We start from the raw sequence: 23,996 nt of genomic DNA on the forward strand, positions 1-23,996 counted from the left end.
TGATCTACTGTACTCCAGTCTGCTTTGCAAGACAGAATGACAAATGAAGACAAAGTGTCTTTTTCCAGATTTATTAAAGGCACCATATGTAAGAATGTGGCAAAAAACAGTTACTACACTCAAATTCAAAATACACTCTTAGAAATAAGGGTTCCAAAAGGGTCCTTCTACAAGGGCTGAGGTTCTACCCGGAACCATTTGCTTCTGAAAAACCCTTTCCTGAAGAAAGTGTTTTTCAAGGGTTCTTGGTAACACTTAGGGTTCCAGTAAGAACCATTTTGATCCGGAGAACCCTTTAAAACCCCTTTCCTGAATAAAGGGTTTTAAAAGGGTTCTTGGTGGAACCTTTATAAAAAGGTTCTACCTGGAGCAAAAAGGGTTCATGGAGCAAAAATGGTTCACCTATGAGGACAAGCTGAATGAACCGTGTATAGTTCAACTTAGCACTTTTAATTCTTAGTAGCAAAATCGCCATGGAACATCACTAACTTTGACGCAGCTAACGTGTGCTAACGTTGGCGCCGTTAACATGCCCAGGTTTTTGGCACACTTTTTTTTCAATCCTTGCAATATTTCTGTTTTCACGATTTAATCAGCTCACAACCGTACCTGCACAGTCAAAAATCACAATTAAACTATTCAAGGGAGTCGATTTCAATGATTATTTTAACAAAAGGAGGATTTTGTTCCTCAGTGAAACAGGGTTTTGACTGTACATAGACGACTAATTCTATCAAACCTTTGTTGTTCTACAATAGAAGAAAACCACATTGGGATAATTAGAGAGTTTTTTTTTTCCACCCAACCAAAGTGGGTATCTGATACATCCAAGAAAACATGGCAAAAAAAACTGTGACAGCTCCCTAGAGCTTGTTCAGCCTTCAGAGAGGACTTAGACTGAAGCATGCTCGTATTTTGTTTTTATGAGAATGCCACAGTAAATTCTGCCAAAAGATGGTCACCTTGTCTGAAGTACATCCAGAGATAAAGCTGCTGCAAATACACGGCGTAGTGACTGCAGATTGGTTAAGGATTTTTTTTTTTTTAAAGTGTCAGTCTTCAACGGAAGCTTTGGATACGACACAACTCCATTTAAAACACTACTATGTTGTCGGGACGTCACGTGCGTCAAGTGTCGGCTTAAATCCACCGCGAAACAAAGGTTAGTCACCCGGATAACAAATTCTCTTCATTTAAAATTAGTCACCGGAATGGTTGTGAAAGTGCTCCAGCAGGAGAAACAACGCCGAGCAACACTCAGTTAGGGGAGTTAGGGATTTAATAGGGGGAACTAAGGCCTTTGTTTTAATTAACAGTTCAATTATCAGGCAGCTAATGGTTTGGTAAATATAATGGGTTAAAAACTCGGCAAGCAATATCAATCGCTATTTTTGTGAAGCAGCCGACCGTTCCGAGGCCTCATCTACACGTGTATGTACGTTCTTCTTCTACAGAAACTCGACTACTCTGTCTGTACATCATTGCTGCAAAACGCTTTGGAACAAATGCCGATTCCATTCCATTGTATTTTGTATGAATCTATAGGTCAGTTGTGTTTTAACCAGAGTAGGAAAATGCATCTAAATGCTGCTTTTTTATTATTTTTTTTACCCTATTGCATCAGCCACTCCAGTGCCAGATTTACCGCTCGACTTTTCCTACATGTTCCTAGAATGAACTCAGAATTCTGGCGGACGTGGACATGGAATGAGCTGCAAAACATACCTACATACAAAAACCTTCAAAGATGTTTTATGGAACGTCGTCGTGAAACAAACCTGTTTAGGATTAAGCTTCTAGTTGGTATTGCCTGCATATTTCTGCTCCTTACTTTATTATGTCTCTTTTTTTTTTTTACTTCCTTTGACTACTTCCTCATAGCTTTTATATTCTCTCGTTGTTACCATGATATTAGACGCTTTAAAGGTCAAGTTAATTGCATTTTCTATAATGGCAACGGATCACAACAGAAGTCATTTAAGGTCGCCTTTCTTATTAAAGTGGTCTACGCCCTTGTTCTTTTATTAAACAAACTAAATAGGCTGATGGTATTTATCTTATTTACACGACCGCGTGGCATTGTCAGTTCCGCCCCGATGTGCACACACAGGTGAGCACACTTGTGCCAAAGTGTGGACAAAGAGCCTGAAAAGCAGACAAACGTTCTCAGGGTGGTAAAGATGGCAAAGCTCGCTCAGCTGCGAGTAGTACCCGGAGTCAATCTCCTACACCAGGATCCAAGTACAGAAAAGAGCCCAAGCACCGTTGTCTTGCTTGTTCTAGCAGCCAGTGCTAACTAACCAACTATACCTATGTATGCATAATATATGGCAAAGCGCTATAGAAGATGTAATGAATGATAATAACAAATAATTTGTGATGTCTGTCATCTTGCAAGTATGTGCCGTCAGCCTATTTTCATGAAAGATTTGTACCGAAAGCTACGAAAAGTATTTTCGTTCGTATGCTTTCACAAGTAATTTTTGCCCTTTCCCTAACCCTACCCATCACAATAACCATCACAGTAACCATAACGTGAGGTAGGTATCTGAAATATCTACGTAATAACAGAAGATTTTTTTTTTCTATTCTTTTTCACTGAAAACAGGCTACATAATTTTTCGTACATTTTCATACGAAACTTTCATGAGAATACCTTGGTGCTGTTACTTCACAGACACAGAGCTGGAGCCTTTTCCCAAGTTGAGGTTCCCCATCATGTCCTATTTTGTGAAATGTGTCTATATTTGAAGGTCATTTTACTGTGAGCTGTCTCTGAGCGTAAGGTCAACCAGGTCGACTAAAAGAAATATCCTTTTCAGTCACGATACAAAAACATAAAGAAAATATGATTTCTGTAGACCTCGTATACTAAAGGTTTTTCTGCTGAAGGTGACCATTTCAAGCTAGCCTTGTGTACAGTGAAATAATTCTGTATATTTGAGAGAGAGTGTGCATGTGGGCATGAGCCCAATAAGGCAGAAAGGATGCCAGTAGCCTTTGAGGAAAAAGCATGAGTCCAGCATCCACCAATGTTGTGCTGGGTCACAGATGTCACCTGCTCCAGCAGCCTGCCTCGCACCACATGCCCTACCCCCCCCATCACATGCCTGCTTGTAAACAGCCCAGAACACTAGAGGCGAATATAAGTAGCCCACAGTGTTGTTCGTTATTTAGATTGAATCATATTATCTCGTTTCCCTAATGAGATTCAAACATGGGTCACAATACCAAGTCCAGAGGAGTACCTTATATTAAATAAGAGAAATACTATCTGTAGCCTCTGGCTGCGCAGTGTAGCCACGGCCATGCCAAGTACTGACACTGCAAGTTAAACTGAATTAAACACTGCTGGCCGTTGGGTTGGTCGCCTTAAACACAGCAAATTATCCTGGAAGAAAGCCTGGCAAAGCAAAAGATCATGCCAGCCACAAGAAACGAGCGTGAAACCACCATTGCACGAAATAAATCAAATACAGAACAAAGAGAGGAGTGTGTGTGTGGTAAAACCATATAGACTCTTGATAATCTTTCAAAGGAGCGCCGTTGTTATGCTGTGGTCATCTTTTTAAGAAGGCCTGAAATTCCTTTTGCACGCTTTACCACTTGTTTGCTTAGAAAGCCCACGGATTCCTTACCACAGGAATCCTCCACACACACATTAAATGTGCCCACCCACACATCCCTGACATTTCTATTTGAGGCATCTTTAAATTACCATGCATATTAGTGAAGCACTGCCATGACGCCTTTTTATTATTTGTCTTAATCTTGTGTGCAAACAGGGTCAGTGGCTGCCCCGACTACACCCCCCCCACCCCCATGCCTTTCCTCTACCCTTCACTCCTCCATCTGTGCTCGCTCCCCCCTCTAACCGGCAGAAACAGACAAGTGGTTACACCCAGTCTCGATGGGGCCCCCCCCCCTCCTGTACAGCATCAACAGATAAGGCCAGGACAGTATGGTACGCTCCTGCTAGCAGCAGCCTCCCGTTGTCTGCCTGATTCAGTTCTGCACATCGTTTAATCTTGTTGAGAAAGGTACATATTGATTGCAATTAATTCTCAAGATTGTTTTTGTTAAGATTTTTTAGATCGGTCTGGAGTGTAATGGTTTATGATTTCCAATAAGGATTAGTGCATATGCATCAAACAGCTTGCTCGTCGGATCATCCTTTCTCACGCTTTGGTGAACGTGAGAAGGAAGGAACCATTCGCAGCAATTTTAGTTAAACTTGTAATAGCAAACATGCAGAAACTGGTGTGCAAGGATGAAACGATGGGATCATTGAAAATAACTTTGAAGGACAAATTAATTGACTTACAGGTCCCATATTAAGCAAAATCAACTTTTTGATCATTTTAATACTTATATTTGGGACTCTGAAGGACCTACCAGTCACCAACGTGTGAAGAAAGATGACTCACTTATGTTTATATGGTCCTCCTCAGTCTAAGTACAGGAGATAAAACAAGCGATGTTGACTTCCGCGCTCATTGGGACGTCACAAGACGCTAAATTCCTGGAATTGTTGTGTCGTGGAGCTCCTGAGCCTGCAAACGATCACTTTTCCAAATGCTAACTGCTCTTAGCTGCCAGTAGCCTCTGTGGCTGATGTCATTTCCTGTCCCTTAAGTTTTCGTTTTACTTAACTTGGAAAAATAGGGTATAATATGGGACCTTTAAAGGCCTTGGGCCTTTGACAGAAGTACTGGACCGAACCTGGGGGTAATTCTGTGGTCATTTTTAATTTAGTAGTAGTTAATGGTGAGCTATTCTGTTTGGAACAGGGTGCCTATGTTCAACATAGGGGTATGGTTCATAACAATAGCTATGTGGAAGTTATTTTCTAGTTTTGATACATCCAAGGGCTTGAAGAGGGTTCTCTCCAGAACAAAGGCAGGGGCATGGGTGCCGTGTGGAGTCCTGGTGGGCGCTAGCAGCCCATGCTTCTAATCCCAGTTAAGACAACCCCACCAGGCAAGCCGACAGAAAGGAGCTTGGTCCAGTGTTAGTGGAATTAAAAGCAAAGCCTCTCCTCTGTTGTTATGCTAATCCACAAGACAATGATTATCTGCAGGGCAACATTGCCACGGTGCTAAACATGGCTCAAGAGTGCCTCAATTAGAGCGCCAATAGCCAGAGGAGAGCAAAGACTCAGTGAGGCGGAGGATGCCACTATGAACAGGCAAAAAAATAGAGACGTTTTGTTTTTTCAACCGAGTGGATGGGTCAGAGTTCAAATAGAAGGGTAAGCTTACAGATGAAGCTTGACCCTCACAGCTTGACCTTGGCCAAGCCTGAGCCTCTCTCCATGCTGTAAAATCTTTCCCACTTTCCGACAAACACTGGGACGAGTGCTTCAGTGGTGAACATTAATAAGTAATTAGCTCTCATAGGAAAGGAAGGGTAGGTTGTACTGGAATGGCTATAAGGTACCGCGATGACTCGCGAAAACACTTCTCGATGCAGTGCATGCGGAGCGAGACGATGAGTAAGTTTGCCATGCAGCGCTGCAGCTGGCTTTGTTCTTCCTCTTATGTGTCAGCACAGCAGTGTCGGGGAGGTTGCGCTGCTTTTGTGTTTGTTTAAGCATCAAGAGTTGGAGGACAACCATAACACTGGATTCATCTATAATAATCCTCAATTTACTCCGCAAAACAAAGTGAGGAGGCAAAGCCCTTGGTGGGTGTTTAAATCTCCTCGCCGACTCGGTGTGTCAACTTCAATTCCTCGCCGTCGTCACAAGATCAAAGAAATGAGAAAAACAGGCAACGGGAGGGAGTTTTGTTTCTGGAGCAGCTTGTCATGCAGTTATTTTACAAATGCATATTTGAAAAACCTACGAGTGCGGTAGCGCTGTTGTGGTGAAGGAATTTCCCCTGCGGTATTTTACACTGGCGTAATAGTGCCGTGTGTGGTGTGGTGTTATTACACACACACACACACACCCATGTACTGTCGGACTTCAGAGTAAGATCCATGGTTGTCGGGCACCACAACGGACATCTTTTTTGCACTGTTGCTTTGCTCTAAGGCAGGGGTGTCAAATTGGTACAGTGTAATGTAAAATAAATGTCTGTTTTTGATCTTAAAACATTAATTTTGCATCATAAATATTATTATTAAGTATGAATGCGATATCACGATTCAATATTGTGAATAGTTGTTTTTTTTTCTCACTATTTGTTCTCTAGGCCGGCCCCCTCTTGATCACAATAGATGCGCATTGGCCCCCCCAGGGCATTTGAGTTTGAGACCCCTGCTCTAAGGTCTGTTCCTGTCCATTCTACATGTATAATGTCTCCTTCATCAGTGTAAAATTGCACAAAGGCATTTAAGACATTCGCTTTTATAACTGTATTTGCCTTCACATTCTGGCACCAGCACAAACTGCACTACGACGTCCTGCTGCAGGGGGTTTTAACCTCAGAGTGCAGGTGCTGAAGTTGCGGCTCTACTCTTACTGTGTGTCTGGCAGGTGATAAACACACGGACACTCGGCTTTGTTCTTGCGGAGTCTTGGCATTTACCTCAGCTCAGAACAGTTCATATAAAAGCCTTATTTCCCCCCCCGCTCACTGTAAGTGTGCTCCTGTCATCAGCTTTTTCCTCAAAAACATACAGTCGCGGCTCTCGCTCTCTGTCACACGACTACTCCACCAACACCACAACAGTTTACCGCCCGATGCAGTTGCAAATGTTTCTGTCTGAATACCCGGGTTGGGTCATGTCCAATCACATGTTTGTGGTGGTTGCTCTGCAATTAGCTTATCGCTGTCACAGCAGTGACTGCACCAGCACTATGTTGTGGCTGACGTCTCACAAGTGTCTCCTTAACCGACGTCACAAATAGCTCTGAGTCGCCAACCGAGACAGACACAACACATGCCAATGGTTCAGACCATCCTCCGCAGTCTTTCACTTTCCGTTAGGGATTTTTCATCGTTTTAAGTATGTGGTCAGTCACATTCTCTTCCTTTTCTCCCACCAATCTTTTTTTTCTCCCAATCTGTCCAACAGCTTGGGCAGAATAAAATGTCTTGTACTGCTGTGTCATCTCATTGAGTCCTATTAGGGTCTCTTTTATCTCGACTGGCATGTTGCTACTGCTCTACCCACACCACAGTTGAAACGGAGGACTCGGTCTGCCAAGCGGGCTCTTTAAAGCCCCCTCTGCGTTTATGGTTCTGGCATTAAGGGGTTATGGTGTTCTGAAGGATGGCACCATGAGGACGTACAGAGAATACATGACACTGTGTGCTTCTGCAGCAGCCCTGGGGCTACTTGACAGGCATGTTCCATGCAAATGGTCTCGTGCTGCTTTTGCCAAGGGGCTTCACCAAAGGTGAATGCCAGTACTGCCACTCTCACAAAGGCCAAGAGAAGAACTGAGAGGCATCGACGAGCTTGCAGCGGCAGCAGGACGCAAAAGCGGCCTTTGAATCCAACTGGGAGGTACAGTCAGTGCAAGTACTGTGTGTGTGGGGGAAAAGGAACACTGTTGGATGTGGTTAGCAGCACATAACCAGCTGAATTATTGATACACTGGATCTGACAGAAGCTTCCACATTCGATATAACATAGTTGGACTTTTGGTTCCAAGACATGATTTTACATGTTTCTGCATTCACGACATGAATATGACAGAGGACATGTGGCAAAGATAATGAGCCGAACACTTTACAGCTGAAGTGAACATCAACATGATCGTTTCTGCGCACACGGGAATGCACAGCCTTTTCAGTTCAGTAATTATTTATTTCAGAAGTGATGTGGAACTGCAAAATCAATTTGCCACTTTTTGATGGAAAGCTACTGGCAAACAATGTGGTCCGTCTTGCCTTAAGGGTAATACAAGTGACTTCTCACAAGACATGCACATTACTTACATGAACTGCCCGAGCAACCTACAGACACCCACCATCTGCACTATGTGAAGGCAGAAAAAAAATTTGTATTGATGTCTCAGTATCAAGGAATTCAATATCTCTAAATGCACTGCGTGGAACACGAGCATTATAAATTCATTTTATAACGCAATCAATAGCTGAAACACTGGGAATGAGACTTTTTCTGGTGCACAGCACTCCTTCATGCCAAGACACTGGATCGTACAGAGAGGTCCAATGAGAGACATTTCTACAATCACCACCACCCCCCCGAAACGGTGTCCATTTAGATAATATAACCATAAGTCTAGTCTATACACTGCAGCAGAAACAATTGTGCTGATCAATGTTTTATCCACATTTTGCTGATGTAGCTCTGTGACATCATCCTGTCTCGTTGGGTTGGCAAATTGCAGAGAAGTCCATTCCTTTAGAACTCTGTCGACCCTCATTATGAGCAGATGTCTATCAAATTTAGGCTTATCTTGACAAAAATCTGCCTGGTTCTTTCCAAAGTCCTCAATGAAATCCACACACAGGAGTCTCAATATGTGGTGAACAATACACGCGAGGAGTTATTCTGCAACTCGTATCATTACTATTTTGTTGTCCTCACTTTCCTTCAGCCTTCTCTGATTTAACTTCAGTTACTGATTTCCTTTATTTCCCATAGTGCTTTTCAACAACCCCCAGAGAAAGGGCCTGACAATGTCAATGGTACGAGTTGTTAATTCACCTATGGGTTATAGACGTCTATGAAGGGGGGGAGATTTATAACCGCCTTTGTTTGGTGAAGACCATTGTGCACTTGTAGACTTTTGAGGCTACTTATTGAATAAAATACCATTGTTGCCTGATTAACAATGCATTTCCTCCGATTGTAATGTTTAACGATTGGTTAAAGTGAAATTTGGGGTTTGATAAATGCAGGGGGACACAATATCCCAACCTCTGCAGGAAGTAGGAAAAATACGATAAATATTAATCAATCGTTCCATTACAAAGTTCTAATATTAATCACCGTGACGTGCAATTCCCACGAAAATGCAGTTGGGAGTGCTGAGTGTTCTTTGATCTGTGATCTCCAGTCGTGCCAAACGTCAGTTTTTCCATAAAGGGAATCATTTTACGACCTTATGAAGAATCTGGGTTGAATCAAGGATTTTGAACTTCAACGCTGCACAGTTGGTTGCATGCGTCTGTGTTACATGACAGCAGATCATGTTGTATATTCACATTGCGGCTGCTGTGTTGTTGCCACCCTGTCGTTATCCTAAGTGCCATGCTTGACCAGGTGACAGGACTCCTGCGACGGAAATCCAATCAGGCCAATCCTCTATGATCCCACACAATCCTCTCAGCCGGCGGCCTACACATCAGCCATCAGTAACACATACTGCCCATGCCACACACACACCTAAGTCTTTGATAGGTATTGAGACGGACGCATGCACATGAACCTCCTCACCTCCCGTGAACTTGGGACAAGCATTATGGGGGGGCGTAGTACTCGGTTAAACACAGTTCCTTTCAGCAGCCAGGGGTACAAAATGTACACAAACCTCCATGCTGATCTTCCGTGGAGGTCACAGAGATGAATTTACCCCTTAGGTATCAATAGTAATACACAAACACACCACCCCCACCACGGCAGACAAACCCTCCAGAATGCTGGAATGAAAACGCTGGCATTAATAGGCCCCTGCCAGTGAGAATGATAATACAGGCCTTTCATTGTGGACCAGGTCCCACTTTCCATGGGGCCCTGGGGTTCAACCCTCTCTGGATCCGAGTGGAGGTCGTATGGAGGCCAGCAAGTACTGGGCAGCACTGGATCGGATACCACCGGGGTAAATGAAGGCCATTCAATAATTCTCCTGTGTGTGTGTGTGTGGGAAGAGGTGGAGTTGCCGCTGGGAAATTTGGGTTCCTGTTGAAAACAGAATAATATCCACACGCCCCCTATGCTCAGGTAGCCCTGTCACACATCATATCTACCCAGTGGGAGTGGGAAATGCACCCATTCTGTCAAATGAGCTCATAGTTGTTCTTTTCTATTCGCATGTGTGTGTGTGTGTGTGTGTGTGTCTTTGAGTGACTGTGCCCTCTGTGTTCTGGCTGCAGAGTGAATTTGGGCTATTGTCACTGTGATCTTAATGGCCAGCATCTGGCTTTCTGGCTCTCTTTTTTTTATTTTTCTGGGTTGGGGAGAATGGAGGAGGGGGGGGGGGGGCAGTGCGGGGAAAAGAGGTGGGTGATCTGACTGCTTGTGCCTCAAGCTGTGCAGCTGTCCCAATTACTACCTCTCTCTTCTCTCCTAATTTCCCCTCCATATGCCTCTGCCTTTCTCTGCACACCAAATCTCTGTCCCATCCATCCGTGGCAGCCACTATTACATGTACTTTCGGGGAGCTGCCATGCTAGAGAGAGAGAGCCCTTAAGAGACTGAAGTAGGCTTCCATTCTTGTTTTAAGTCAGATGCCTTGGTGTACTTAAGACTCAGACAGTGCAGTATCTTGTCAGGCAGCTGAGGATTCTTAGCGGCATCCTTGAATCCCTTCAGCCCCCCCCCCCATGTCTGCTGTGATCCTGGCCTGAGCTGTGGATTCAGTGGGGCTCACATGACAGTTTGATGGGCCATGGGCATCAGGAGACTTTATGGGAAGGTGGGTGGGATGCAGGTGGGCTGATTGTGTGGCACAGTAAGCCACACTTTGTGTCATACCAATGTGAGTTCAGTTCCTCATAGAGAGGAGGTGTCACAAACTCCAGTGCATAATTATTTCCTATCATCTTTGTGCCAAGCATTTACACTGTCACAGTCAAAACCTGGCAAAAACATATAAAAGTATATATATATATATATATAATACAAAAGAAGCTGAGACGGGAGGACGTGCAACAATGCGCGGTTAAGTGATGCTTTTTTAAAAAGGGAGGGAAAAACACGATGCCTATTTCTGGATAGCTTCAGTGAGCCAAGAGGAAATGTCACAAGACCCATCTCGCGGCTCAGGCTGCAGCAGCCATAACGCCACGAGGCACACAAAAGTGAGTGCACACATGTCTTCTGTGATGCGAGTGCACTGCGGCCCGGGTAGCTTCCCCTGCAGGGCCAGACAGAGGTTAGGTTGCATCGTCTTTGACAGGACATCCAGGTCAACGTCTGTAACGGGGCACAGGGTTTGCACACTCGGAGCTCAACCTTAACCCAAACTCAGCATACCACGGCTGTGCGGCTATGGCACTGCGAGATCTATCCATCTAATTCTTACACAAATCCTATCTGATACCACGTGGCTGTGAGGCCAAGCTCATATTGTGTCCGTCTTCCACCCCGTCATTACACATTCAAGACAGGTAGACAGGCTGTAAGACATACAGACCTGCTGGGGGTCCTTTCTTTCCCTGCTGCTGCTGCTGCTGGAGAATGCTATCTGCCTGGATCAGGGCTTGCCGTCTCCAGTTGAGCTCCATCACCCTTGTGGCCCAGCCCACTTTTCTCCATGGAAACCTGCCCCACACTCACCCTGTGATTGGCTCGTATGATCACTAGACAGACACTCTGTCTTACAATACAGATAATAATGGCCCTTCGGCAGGATGAGAGTGATGGCACAACAGCCTTTTTCCTACAGATTTTGCCCTTTAGAAAGACTGCATTCTGCAAGCTTATGAAGCCAGAGGTAGTGCAGCGAGTACACAACCTGCGAGTGGTTCGCTCCAAGGTTCTGACTCTAATGTGCAGGACATCATTACGGTTTCGACCAGTTATTAACATCTTAAGAGCTTAGTGATTATTTTCTAATGTCTTTTCAAAGCCAAGAAGACAAAAGAAGAGAGAAAACAGACACCAAACACGAGTCTCGGATGATAAATGCCAGCAAAATGCCAACAGTGGACACACTGCAATTGTTCACTGAACCATGAGCATTAACCAGCTATTCTTTATCTTCCACGTCTTGACAGACAAAATATAACAAACTAGGGCTTGCAAACGGGTGGGTGTCTATGTGTCCACGCACAATAATTCCAGTCTTAATCTTAACAGGAACAAAAAAAGAAGGCATAAGCATCTTCTTAATGACTTCTGCTCTCTTTATAACGCATTGTTTGAAATTTGGGGGGAAGACATATGCTACAGGGAGATTAACAGTGCTAACAAAACAGCGCTACCACATGAGCCTTTCCAATTTAGTACAATTGTTCCTGGAGCTCACGACAAGCACTGCCATGTTTTCCCTTCTCTGTTCAATGTTCTTTGTGTTTACAGAAGCAGAACCAAAAAAACTAGAAACATGTCTTCAAAATGACTTGTTTTGTTTCCTCCGCAGCTCTATTCAGCCTTCTCCTCTCATCTGTCTGACGTTCTCAGGGGGGGGGGGGAGGGATATATCTGGGACAACAGGGTGCAAAAAGGGGATGTATATATGGCGCACACTGAAGCCAATATCAAGCATTATACACACATACACTGTACACTGAGCCAAAACACTGTGATGCTTGAAATTAGAATGTTTTTCCATGCAAACACAGGCCCTCGCTGTGCAGGTGACAGCACAGAAAAGAAAAACAAATTCAACTGCTATTTTAAATAAAACTCGACTTTCGGCGAAACAGAAATACAGCGGCGGTGCTTACACACATGCAAAAAGAAACGTGCACAATGTTAAGCACAGATGAAACGATGAGGTAAGTGGCCGCACCGCACTGCATCTAACCTCTTTGGCAGAGCAACACTAATATGTTTAATGAACTCATTAGTGAAAAATTAAGACAGACAGTGGCGTGAAGCACAGAAGGTGGAAGCACAAAGGGCAGAGAGAGAAGGGGGGTGGCGAAGGGAAAATGGATCAGCTAAAAGTGAGCGAGTTCTCTAGAAAGCACACTCTCTTGTATTATAAATGTGGCGTCACGTGTTTGCCCGACGCAATCGGCTCGCCAAAAGACGAGCGGCGCGGCCCACGAGGCTCTCCGTGCAGAAAACTTTCAACCTGCCATGTGAATTTCAAGGTTTCAGCCTGAGCGTTATCACTACCATTGGATTTAAGTGCTTCATCAAAAATTACACAGCCTGAAATGAACTGCTCTAAGGTTATTATTCGCACTTGGCTGACATAAACGGGTCCACACACGGCTACGCCTATTGATTCCCGAAAAAATGGCAAAGCCCGGATCAAAGCAAATTGTTTCCAAAGCGTGAGTCACTTTGCCGTGTGTGAAATAATTGGCTGCTGACAGTTAAGAGCAGTTCATATTGAAAGAGGCGTCAGTTCCTGCCACTGGAATCCAACACCCGGCTCTCCAGCTGTGGCGTAGACCGCTGTCACTGCAATATATATGGCCGTTTACTTATTCATGAATGGATTTGGGCGACTAATTCAGTCTATCTACTTCCAGTTACCAAGGCTGACTTTATTAGATAACATTAATGATGCATTAGTTGTCCATAGGTGTTAGATTTCTTCCCTCGTCAGCAACTACAATTCAAATGAGAACACGATGGATCACGGCGGCGCGGCCGATCGAAACTTGGGGATAATTGTGGCGCGATGCGACAACGTAAGCCAATATTTAACTGTCAGAACGTGCTGTCGACGAGGAGAAATATCACGAGAAATATGCCTTTTAATATCAGTACCAGATATTAACTGATGTGAAATGCCACAGAGAAAACAGCCATAGTTCATCGAGTTTTGGAGACAACATTATATGCGTTGTGTTGAAACAGACTAAAAGAAGTGACTTTCACATCTATAGTTCGATTGCTTTGGTCTGCACCAGTCAGAAAAATGTTAGCAAACGTAGCAAACAGACGTGGGCACAGTTTGCTTTCACATTTGCATAGTTCTAAATGAACCAAAACAGACCGCCAAGACCATCGGCACAGGAGCAAGACTAACCCCCCGATTTCCACCGGGTGCGCCACCGCCACGGAACGAAAGCGCCGCATTCACCGTAGCTGATCGCTGCCACTCTGATCAACGTGCGCATTTCCACCGGGCGTGCCACCGCTTCTTGTGTGAATACGGCTGGCTCGCAAGGCAGCGCTGCGCTGTCATAGCGCGCCCGGTGGGGATTAACGATGGGCAGAGGACGCGCTGACGTTCCGCGACGCTGACGTGCCCGATGGTAATTTGGGGAAATCCCGTATCTCATCTCATATCCATAATGCATTAAACTAGACCGTTTCGTCCCATTTGGTTTGGTTGCTTTCACACCAGAGGAACCGTACCAAAGTAGAGCAGATAAAGCGGTCCGAGACCACCCCTTCAGGCAGGTCTCGGACCGGTTGATTTGGTGCACACCAAAGTACCGATGGGGTTTTCTTTATATGCTTTGATTTCCACTGTTTATATGCTTTGATTTCCACTGTTTATATGCTTTGATTTCCACTGTGTATGAACACATACGTGTACAGCCAGGCAAAAAAAACAGCACTTCTTTAACAGCCACTATGGCAAAATGATAAATTAGTATACTGTTTAGACATTAATTGCCGTTTCCCTGTTTAACCAATGTTTGCTTTCTGCCAGTGAAGACAGTTCAAAACCACAGAAACAGCTGCCAGGATCACTAGTAAAAACAATACTTGACCGTTGCGGTTTATCCACAGGTTGTTAAAATACTAATGTTTTGGCAGCGCAGCTCTCTGTCTTCAGTTCCTTTCATTAGAGGAACATGAACAGACACACTCGTTTCAGACACTAGAGTCGACCTCTATTTCTGGAAAACCTTGTGTTGTTACTTTTATTGTCTGCCTCTGTCTTTTCTTTTTCAGATATCTTTGCAGGGAAGTTGCAGCTCGTGTTTGGAGGAGCGATCATTCCACCAAAGGAACAAGAGCCAGCCCTGAACTGACCTCTCTAAACTGAACTGAACTGAACTGCCCTGTGACTGGAGAACACTTCATTTTCATAACGCAGAAGGACACTGAGTGGGTTTCCAATATGGGCAATGTTTGGTTTGTGAGTGGAAACACAGAAAATAAAGTTTTACATTTGCTTTTAACGTAAATGGAAAGTGGACATTTTGAAATCAAAGTAGCAGAAACTGTGGATGCAGTGGACGAGAGAGAGAGAGAGAGGGGGAAAACCTACCAACATTCCTCACTTAGTGCAAGAGTCAAATATTACTTCAATATGAAAAGATGAAAGCTGCAAAAAAATACCACCTGGTGCTCTTAATTCATCAAGTTTCACTTTGCTAGCCTTGGTTCTGTGGCGACGCGGACATTTGTGCCATCCGCTGCTCATCTCAGTGAACCATCTTTCAATAATAGCTTTACAGCAGTCCATAAAAACACACACTGACCTAGCTAAAACACAGACTTAGCTACTGTTATATCTGTTCAAGGCCTATGGATGGAATTGGCTTATTTCTGCCCAAAACTCGAGGACAATTGTCCAGATTTAAATCCCGATGCGGCCTTTCCGACAATAGTGGGTGTGTTATGATTTTAGGCTGATCTGAGCAGATTATCCTGCCATTGAGAGACAAAACATGGCACACACAACAGCTATTAACCGACAGTCTGCCTCCATGTCTTTTTACATATTCTGAAATCACGTTAAATCCCGCGAGATGTCCTTTAAGTCAACGCCAAACGTGCGGTCCTGACTAGATCGTCTAGTCTGGTCTGTGCTTTCTAAATATAAGGCTGAACTCAGTGAAAACAATAACAAAAGACTTGGTTTGATGACATAGGGAAGGAGAGTGTGTGTGTGTGTGTGTGTGTGTGACCATGGGAACTGTCGTCTAGTGGTCAGGTTTACAGTTACCAGCAAACAGCACTGAGTAGTCGTGATCCACACACACACACACACACTGACGGACTCGTAGTACAGAATATTTCAGATTAAGTGAGGGATGAAAGGGGATAAGTGTTAAGTGGATGACATCAATAAAAACACAGACCTTGCTGCTGTTACATCTGCCCAGGGTTTTATGGATAAAATTGTTTTATGCTTGCCCAAAACTCGAGGACAATTGGCCAGATCCAAGTCCCGATCGCACCTTCCGACAATCGCGGATGCGTTCCGATTTTAGTCTGATCTGAGCAGATTATCTAGCCATTGAGAGACAAAACATCACACACACAACAGCTATTAACCGACGACACCGACAGTCCGCCTCCGTGTCTGTTAATCTGAAGTCACGTTAAATCACGCCAGATTCTGCGAGATTACCAAATCGCCTGGCGCCAAACATGCGATCCTGACTGGTGGATCGTCTAGTCTGGTCTGTGCTTTCTAAATATAAGGCTGGACTCAGTGAAAACAATAACAAAAGACTTGGTTTGATGACATAGGGAAGGAGAGTGTGTGTGTGTGTGTGTGTGTGTGTGTGTGTGTGTGTGTGTGTGTGTGTGTGTGTGTGTGTGTGTGTGTGTGTGTGTGTGTGTGTGACCATGGGAACTGTCGTCTAGTGGTCTGGTTTACAGTTACCAGCAAACAGCACTGAGCAGTCGTGATCCACACACACTGACGAACTCGTAGTACAGAATATCTCAGATTAAGTGAGGGATGAAAGGGGATAAGTGTTGAGTGGATGATATTTTGAAGCAGAAATGTTCTTTACATCTTATATTTAAGCCAAATAAACACAACAATTGCGAGCTACGGTGAACACAGAGGCACAAACAGCGCGTGTGTGATGAGGAGAACGTCTGCTGCCATCTATATCATCATAAGCGTTGTAAAGTGTTGGTGTGAGGAGGGGATGAGGAGAAGGAGGATGAGGAGAAGGAGGAGGAGGAGGCACATCCCTCTGGCTCTCCTCCTCCACCTCCTCCTGCTGCTGCTGCTGCTACTGTGACGAAGGTGACACACAAAAACTAACACATGACAACCACAGTGACGCATTATATGCACTTATTATACACTAACAATACGTCGGGGAGAAGGCAAACAAACGCACGCCTCTCGAAGACCAACCCCTGACACACACACACACACACACACACACGCAGGTGCACGTCCACATCAGCGCACTGACGCTGAGATACAAGCGGCGCCGTCTCCATGTTTCCATGGTGTGTGTGTTTATAGAGGGTGGAGGTCAAACAAATCCATCACAACACTCCGCCAGTGCCAACAACTCATTAACGCCAGCGCAAAAAACAAACGCAGCTAGCTAAACAGGCTACACGCGTCTAGCGCTGGCTGTTGACGCCTTTAGCCTTTTCATGAAAAAAACCCCCCAAAAAAGCCCGGCCACGTTAACCCACTTTAATGGCCGTTCGCTCGTTACCAGCACCGTTAGGGGTTGCGCCCGGAGCTCTCTCTCAGGGCTGTGGTCTTCGCGGCGTCCGCCACAAACTGTTTCGGGCACTTGCCCTTTTGACAACGCGGCAAAAGCGGGAGCGCAGCGGAGTGAAAGCGAGCACACACACCGCTTCGCCGGGAGGAAGACGGAGTGTCATCCGAGGAACGAGTCTGATGTAACGGGGCAGAGACGTTCCGACCAACCGCGCCGTTATTTTTGGTCAGCAACGGGCGACGCAGTCAACAGGCCGGGATGTAGCGGGAGCTGAGCTCCGTAGCTTCCAACATTCCATTTTTGCCACCACGGCGGGTTTCAAAACCGTGACCTACCTGGAACGTGATTCGGCGGCTTCCAGCGGCCACGGAGGAACGTTGCTCCCGGGGAAGTGATTAGAAAGGACGTCGGCGTCGGAGACGCGAGAGACAGCGAGAGCAGCGGGATCAGAGAACACGGCAGTCGAGGCTGCTCTGTGGGGATCTGCCTGGACGGCCGGTGTCAACACGCACCTCAGAGGGAGACACTTGACGTCCGGTCACGGTTTTTCAAAGTAAGAGTCCGCGTTGTACCTGCTCACATACGAATTCTGCTTTACAGCGTCAGTGTTTATTGCAGCTATAACGATTACACCTTTGTTTACTGTTGTTTATTCAACGACTATGAATAATAAATGCACTATTCATTAACATACAGTTTGTGTGATATACCTAATTGTAATTTAAATAAAGTTATTGTCACTTCATTGTTTTGTTATTGTATATTATAGGTTCTAAATTGTTTGTGTTTTTATATTGTTCAAAGGTTATGTTCATTATTAAATATTTACTATATACTAAATACTATTAAATACCGTGATAGCCGTGATACTTAAACCTGGATTTCTAAAATCTTATTTATCCTATATATTGTTTCGGTTCATATCCTAATTTCTAGTCCTATTTATGCTTCTTTTTTTTCTGGCAACCTCAGTGATGTATCACTTTGGGCATCAATACAACCTTATCTTATATTATACAAAATTACCAAAGCATTAGCCACCCATAACGTATTTCAACTACTACCCTTATTATGTCATTATATAGTCAAAAATAATAAATAATGTTTCTATCTTAAAAAAAAAAATTTTCTTTGTTAGTAGTAAATCTGCCGGGTGTGAGATTATGGTTGGATGGTGTCATTTATTTTGGAGGGACAATGTGGTGCTTCCGGGCTGTGGCCGGCTCTCGCTGTGTGTCTTGACGGTGGCAGATGCAGAGCCTGGTGGGAGTTGCATGGAAGGAGTGGAAGCTGCAGTGCGCGCACCAGTGTCAGGTTGTTGTACTGCAGTCGGGTTCATGTACACACACACACACACACACACACACACACACACACACACACACACACACACACACACACACACACACACACACACACACACACACACACACACACACACACACACACACAGTGCCACTGAGGCTTCTGAGGCTTCTGAGGGCCTGACCCCCCCCCCCTTCCTCCCCTCCTCCCCCCCTGACGATGACACTCTCTTCGACCTTCAGACTGGAGCACACGCAGCATCAGTGCAGGGAGAGGCAGAGCCTGCACATCCCACAAAGCTACTTCCATCAATCCTCAATCCTCACTCACATATCAAAAGTGATAGTGTTACTGCTCCCAGTAGAGCATCTGCTGCTGCTGCTTATGCTGCTGCTTATGCTGCTGCTTATGCTGCTGCTTATGCTGCTGCTGCTCTCACCTGATTCCACCTCGTACACATTTCTCTCCCTCAACATAAACACCATTCCCTCTCGTTTTTTTTCATTTAACCTTTATTTAACCGGGAAAATCCCACTGAGAATTAAGAACCTCTTCTTCAAAGGAGTCCTGGCCAAGTACACAACACTGCAAGATTCACATATCTGTACTTTACTTTGTTATTTATATTTATTTATAGCAACTTTTACTCCACTACATTTCCTCTAACTATCTTTGTTACTCGTCACCACCAAATAAAGTCAGAAGAAGAGCTTTTCTAGTCTCGATGAGCTGCTTTACACTATAGTTTTCCCCCATTCACACGCTTCAACGTGGGGTTAAGTGTATTGCTCAAGGACACATATGAGCCAGAAATTGAACCCACAACTTTCCAGTTGTAAGAAAATGATCAGAAATTACTTAATTTAAATTAATATAGTATTCTATACTATACAAAGTAATTTTCTGGTAAGATACTTACCCTTTAAAGTACTTTATGCAAGACTGGTTACATATTGTACACAGTTACTGTAAATAAAAACACAAGCAGGAGACAAACAAAAAAGAAAACTCTCAGTTTGGATATTAAAAAGCGCTCAGTGAAATTAACCGAGTTCTCAGTCTTTTCTGCAGAATGGACAAAAGCCCCTTTTTACCCAATTTTAGTCTGAGGCGAATGGAACAGAGAGCAACAACTGATCTGAGTGAAACAGAAAGAGTACGAGTCAGCACTTCTCTGTGCAATTAAGGTACAGATGCAGGTAGGCAGTCGTCTGAGTATTGATATACATATACGTATACATATACATATACATATACATATACATATACATATATACATACATATATATATATATATATATATATATATATATATATATATATATATACACACACACATATATACATATATACACACACAAATATATATACAGACACAAATATATATACACACATACATACATATATACACACACACATACATATATACACATATATATATATACACACACATACATACACACACACACATATATACTCATATATACACACACATATATATATACACACACACATACATACATATATACACACACACATATATACACATGTACTTATATATACATATACATATATACATACACATATATACACACACATATATATATACACACATATATACACACACACATACTGTATATACACATATATGTATATAAACACAGGTTCATACGTACACATATATACATATATACACACAGACACGCACACACATATACATATACACATATATATACACATATACATACACACATACACACACATATATATATACACACATACATACATATATACATATATACACGCACATATATATACTCATATATACACATATACGTATATATATACATATATATACACGCACGCACATGCACGCACGCACACATATATACCAGTAAGTGATGGTTCAGGTGGTCAGAGCATTTGACTGATACCGAGCAGCTTTGATTTATCCATCCATGAGATAAAAACTCATGATTTAACATGAGTCTAGACAGATAAATCAAAAGTCGGCAGCGGTTATTTTTCACCACAGAGATTCATAGGATGTGTCATTTCTTTTTGTTGTTGTTGTCGTCGTTTTCTTTGTTAATTTCCCAATTGTGATGTTAATATCGCACACTTTGTCGTTGGATCGACATCAGTGTCTGTGGTTTGTGGTAAAAAATAATTTAGTCCTGGAGTATGAGTGTGTATTTATAGTGTGTGTCATCACATGGTGGGGACTTGGTTTACGAAATGTGCTTAAATTAAATTAAACAACAACATGCCATCATGATATTGCAATAACATTTGTGACAATATTTCACAAAAAAGTTTTTTTATTGTTGTTTTATGGCTTTTCATTTATGTTTATTCCTTTTTAAAAATATACATATTTTCTTGCCTCATGTGAACTTTTATTTATCTATTATTCTGTATTTTATGATGCCTTTTATTCATCTGTTTATCCTTTAAAAAACCCCAAAAAACGTTGGTCCAATGTGGTTATTTTAAAGGGGGCTTGGGTGGGAGAATTTCAAAATAAAAGCTTTGTTTTAATATTTACTTACCTATTTATGACATACACAAAAAACCTTTGACACATTGAGACCCCTCTGAGCACGACAAACTAAATTTCAGTCTCTTTTATTGTGTTGACGTGATGTCAGCACCTTTTTTTAATCACAATACCGTGTTAAAAAAATAAAAGTCTTATCAAGGCTACATATTTCTAAGCAAACTGAGAACTTTTCTTTTGTGTGAAGACAGAGACGCTGTTGAACTAATGCTGTGTCATGATAATGAGAATGAAAGAAATACGTGGGAAAAACAGCACAGAAATAAAGAACATTTGGTTTTTTCCAAATGTAATCTCAGCATAATTAAACTATATCTTAAAATGTCCCCTTTTTTTTTCTTCTTGTAATTTACAACTCTGTTGATGACATTCTCTATTTAGATTGGAGTGTATCTGAGTGGACAGTAATCAGTCGCACTGATGCAAAGCCTCACTATCTCACATTTTGTTTTAATTTATGCAGATGTAGATGTTCATAAAAATGCATTTTCTCCTGCTCTTTGTTCCTCGTGTTCGGCCGTGCTGCTGTTTAATGTGCATAAACATCCATTTAGTGTGTTACGTGACCTGTGTGGGGGTCAAATAATCCTCCGTGCAGCAGTAAAGACGAGCCCAGGGCTGCGTTTGAATAATTGTGTGTTAAAAAAAACAAAAAACAGAAAAAAGGAGGGTTTTTCAGGTATTTGTTGCCCCTGGAACACGTCATTTATTGCACTGAACCAGAATAATATGGATGTTTTTCCCCCCCGTGCCTCCTCCACACACACTTCTGCTGGAGAATTAAAAGGCACTCAGTCAAACTCATGAACCCCACAGGGTTTACATTTGTTCCTCTCCTCAGCATCCGTCTGTGGACACCACGCAGCTCCTCACCTCCTGGAGGTGTTCGCTCCTGTGGTGAGGAGGAGCTGAATCATAGCAACAACCCTCACAAACTCTTTTTCCTTTTAAAAAAAAAAAAAAAAAAATCCTACCAAGACCTGTCATGCAGGTGCAGCAGCGCCATCGTGTGGTGACATGTGCACAATGCACTGTTTTAAAGAATGGAGGTGATTATTATGAGTGCAGGGTTTCTCCTATTTAGTGCACTATATATAATATACTTTACATAAGTGCATTTCAAGTCAGAAACTACAGTAAATAAGGTCAAGGAAAAAATAAACTCACAAATAAAACAAAGGACAGGAGTTTGTTGTAGCTCATTGTTGTTGTTCAAGCACTAAAATAAAATATTATTTATTATATTCCTGGACTATGTTCATTCCTGGAGTAGATTTAAAAAAAGACAGATTTTATTTTATTTTAATTTCAACTAATTTAAGCTGCTTTAAGCTGTTGACGACACATTTTGTGCTGGACAAGCTGCACTCTCTCTCTGCTCTTTACTGTGTGTCTTTAGAGTTTTATGAGTCAAAAATTAAAAAATAAAAGTGTGTCAAATTGAAACATATTGTTCAAAAATAATAATCATAATAATAAATATCTTCAGTGTTTAAAAATAAGAGTCTAATTTTCTTAGATTGTGTTTGTGCACACCAAAACATGACCTTGCAGTTTCAAAATAAAAGTCCACACTTAAAAAAAAAGAATTGGTCAAATTGAAACATATTGTTCAATAATAATAATCATTTGAAAAAATATCTTCAGTGTTTGAAAATAAGAGTCTAATTTTCTTAGCTTGTGTTTGTGCACACTAAAACATGACCTTTCAAAATAAAAGTCCACAAAAAAAAATAAAATTGGTCAAATTGGGTCAAATTAAACAAACACAGCATAATGATTTGAAATGGGTGAAAAACATCCATTTGTTAATATGTAAGTTCAAATTTAACACACTCTTTCCTTTACGTAGTGAACTAGAACATGGAAAAAGCAATGTTTTGTTTGTGTTTTTCTGTCAGAAAACTCACAGATTGTTCTGAAGAGGATCAAAGAGGGAAAAAATATAAAGGAATCTTTCTCTTTCCTCTCAAACCACTGACCCATAACTCAATTTCCCCCGATCACATGTAAGAGAGAATTTCACCTGTCAGCTTTGATATCATCACCAGCTCTGCTCTCAGCGGGGAGGAAGAGGAGGAGGAGGAGGAGGAGGAGGAAGAGGAGGCGCTGTCGCCATCACTCCTGACCTTTTGTGTCTTCGCTGACCTTTTCAGATTGAGACAGTGAAGGTACAGATTGTACAGGAGAAGGTGTGAAGCTGGTGGGTGTGATGATGACACAGAGGATCATCAAACTGTCCTGATAATGACACTCCACTGCTGTTTCATTGTCAGGAGCGAGTGTGACCATGTGGGCGGAGGATTGTGTAATAATCAGAGCTCCCACGTGTCGCGGAAAGCCAAAAAAGTGTCACTTTTCCACGCGGCGGAAATGCGTCTCATGCGACGGAGCAAAAAAACCAAAACGGAACCGAATAATTAAAAGATAATCAGAGCGTCATTAGGAAAGTGATTAGCACTTTCATTCGGGAACACTCGGGGAGGGACGCATCATCGGCGTACTTTAGGAATCATTTAAAAAAAATAATAATAATAAATAAAAGATATTCTTTCCTGAAACGTCTGACACTAAAGAGATTTTAATTATGAGCTGTGGGAGCAGCGTGAACGGCATTTTGGGGGCAAAAAATGAAAGGTTATCAAAGGTTATTAAAGGAAGACGTGTGTTAAATACTTTACACTGATTGTTGTTGGGCAGACGCTGCAGCATGGACTCACATTTTACATATTAATGAGACACATTATCATAGATTAGCTCCCATTTAATACAGACACTGACCTCAATGATGAGGTACGACGTTATATTTCCTTTTAATCTTCATGTCCAGTTTACGTTGTCTTTTTGTACTTTTTAAGTGCTGTTATTATTATGGCAAGTAATTTTTCAATAGTGCTTGAGTACAAATACTTTGTTACTGTACTTAAGTACACCATTCACGTATCGCTACTTTACTCTGTTATGTATATTTCTAGCAA

General features: G+C 42.6%; 1 protein-coding gene across 2 annotated transcripts in view; it reads right to left on the bottom strand.

The window, feature by feature from the left end:
* The window catches only part of fut8b (fucosyltransferase 8b (alpha (1,6) fucosyltransferase)), a 109,187-nt gene extending 91,584 nt beyond the window's left edge, over positions 1-17,603 (bottom strand). The window contains exon 1 of one of the 2 annotated variants that reach the window (XM_083899202.1): positions 17,489-17,603. The gene's annotated coding sequence lies outside the window, so the exon portion shown is untranslated. The remainder of the gene's footprint in view (positions 1-17,488) is intronic. The other variant, XM_083899203.1, reaches the window with a different exon arrangement.
* Positions 17,604-23,996: the final 6,393 nt, after the last annotated feature.

This window comes from Microchirus variegatus (genome assembly GCF_963457635.1).
Source record: "Microchirus variegatus genome assembly, chromosome: 12".
NCBI lineage: Eukaryota > Metazoa > Chordata > Actinopteri > Pleuronectiformes > Soleidae > Microchirus > Microchirus variegatus.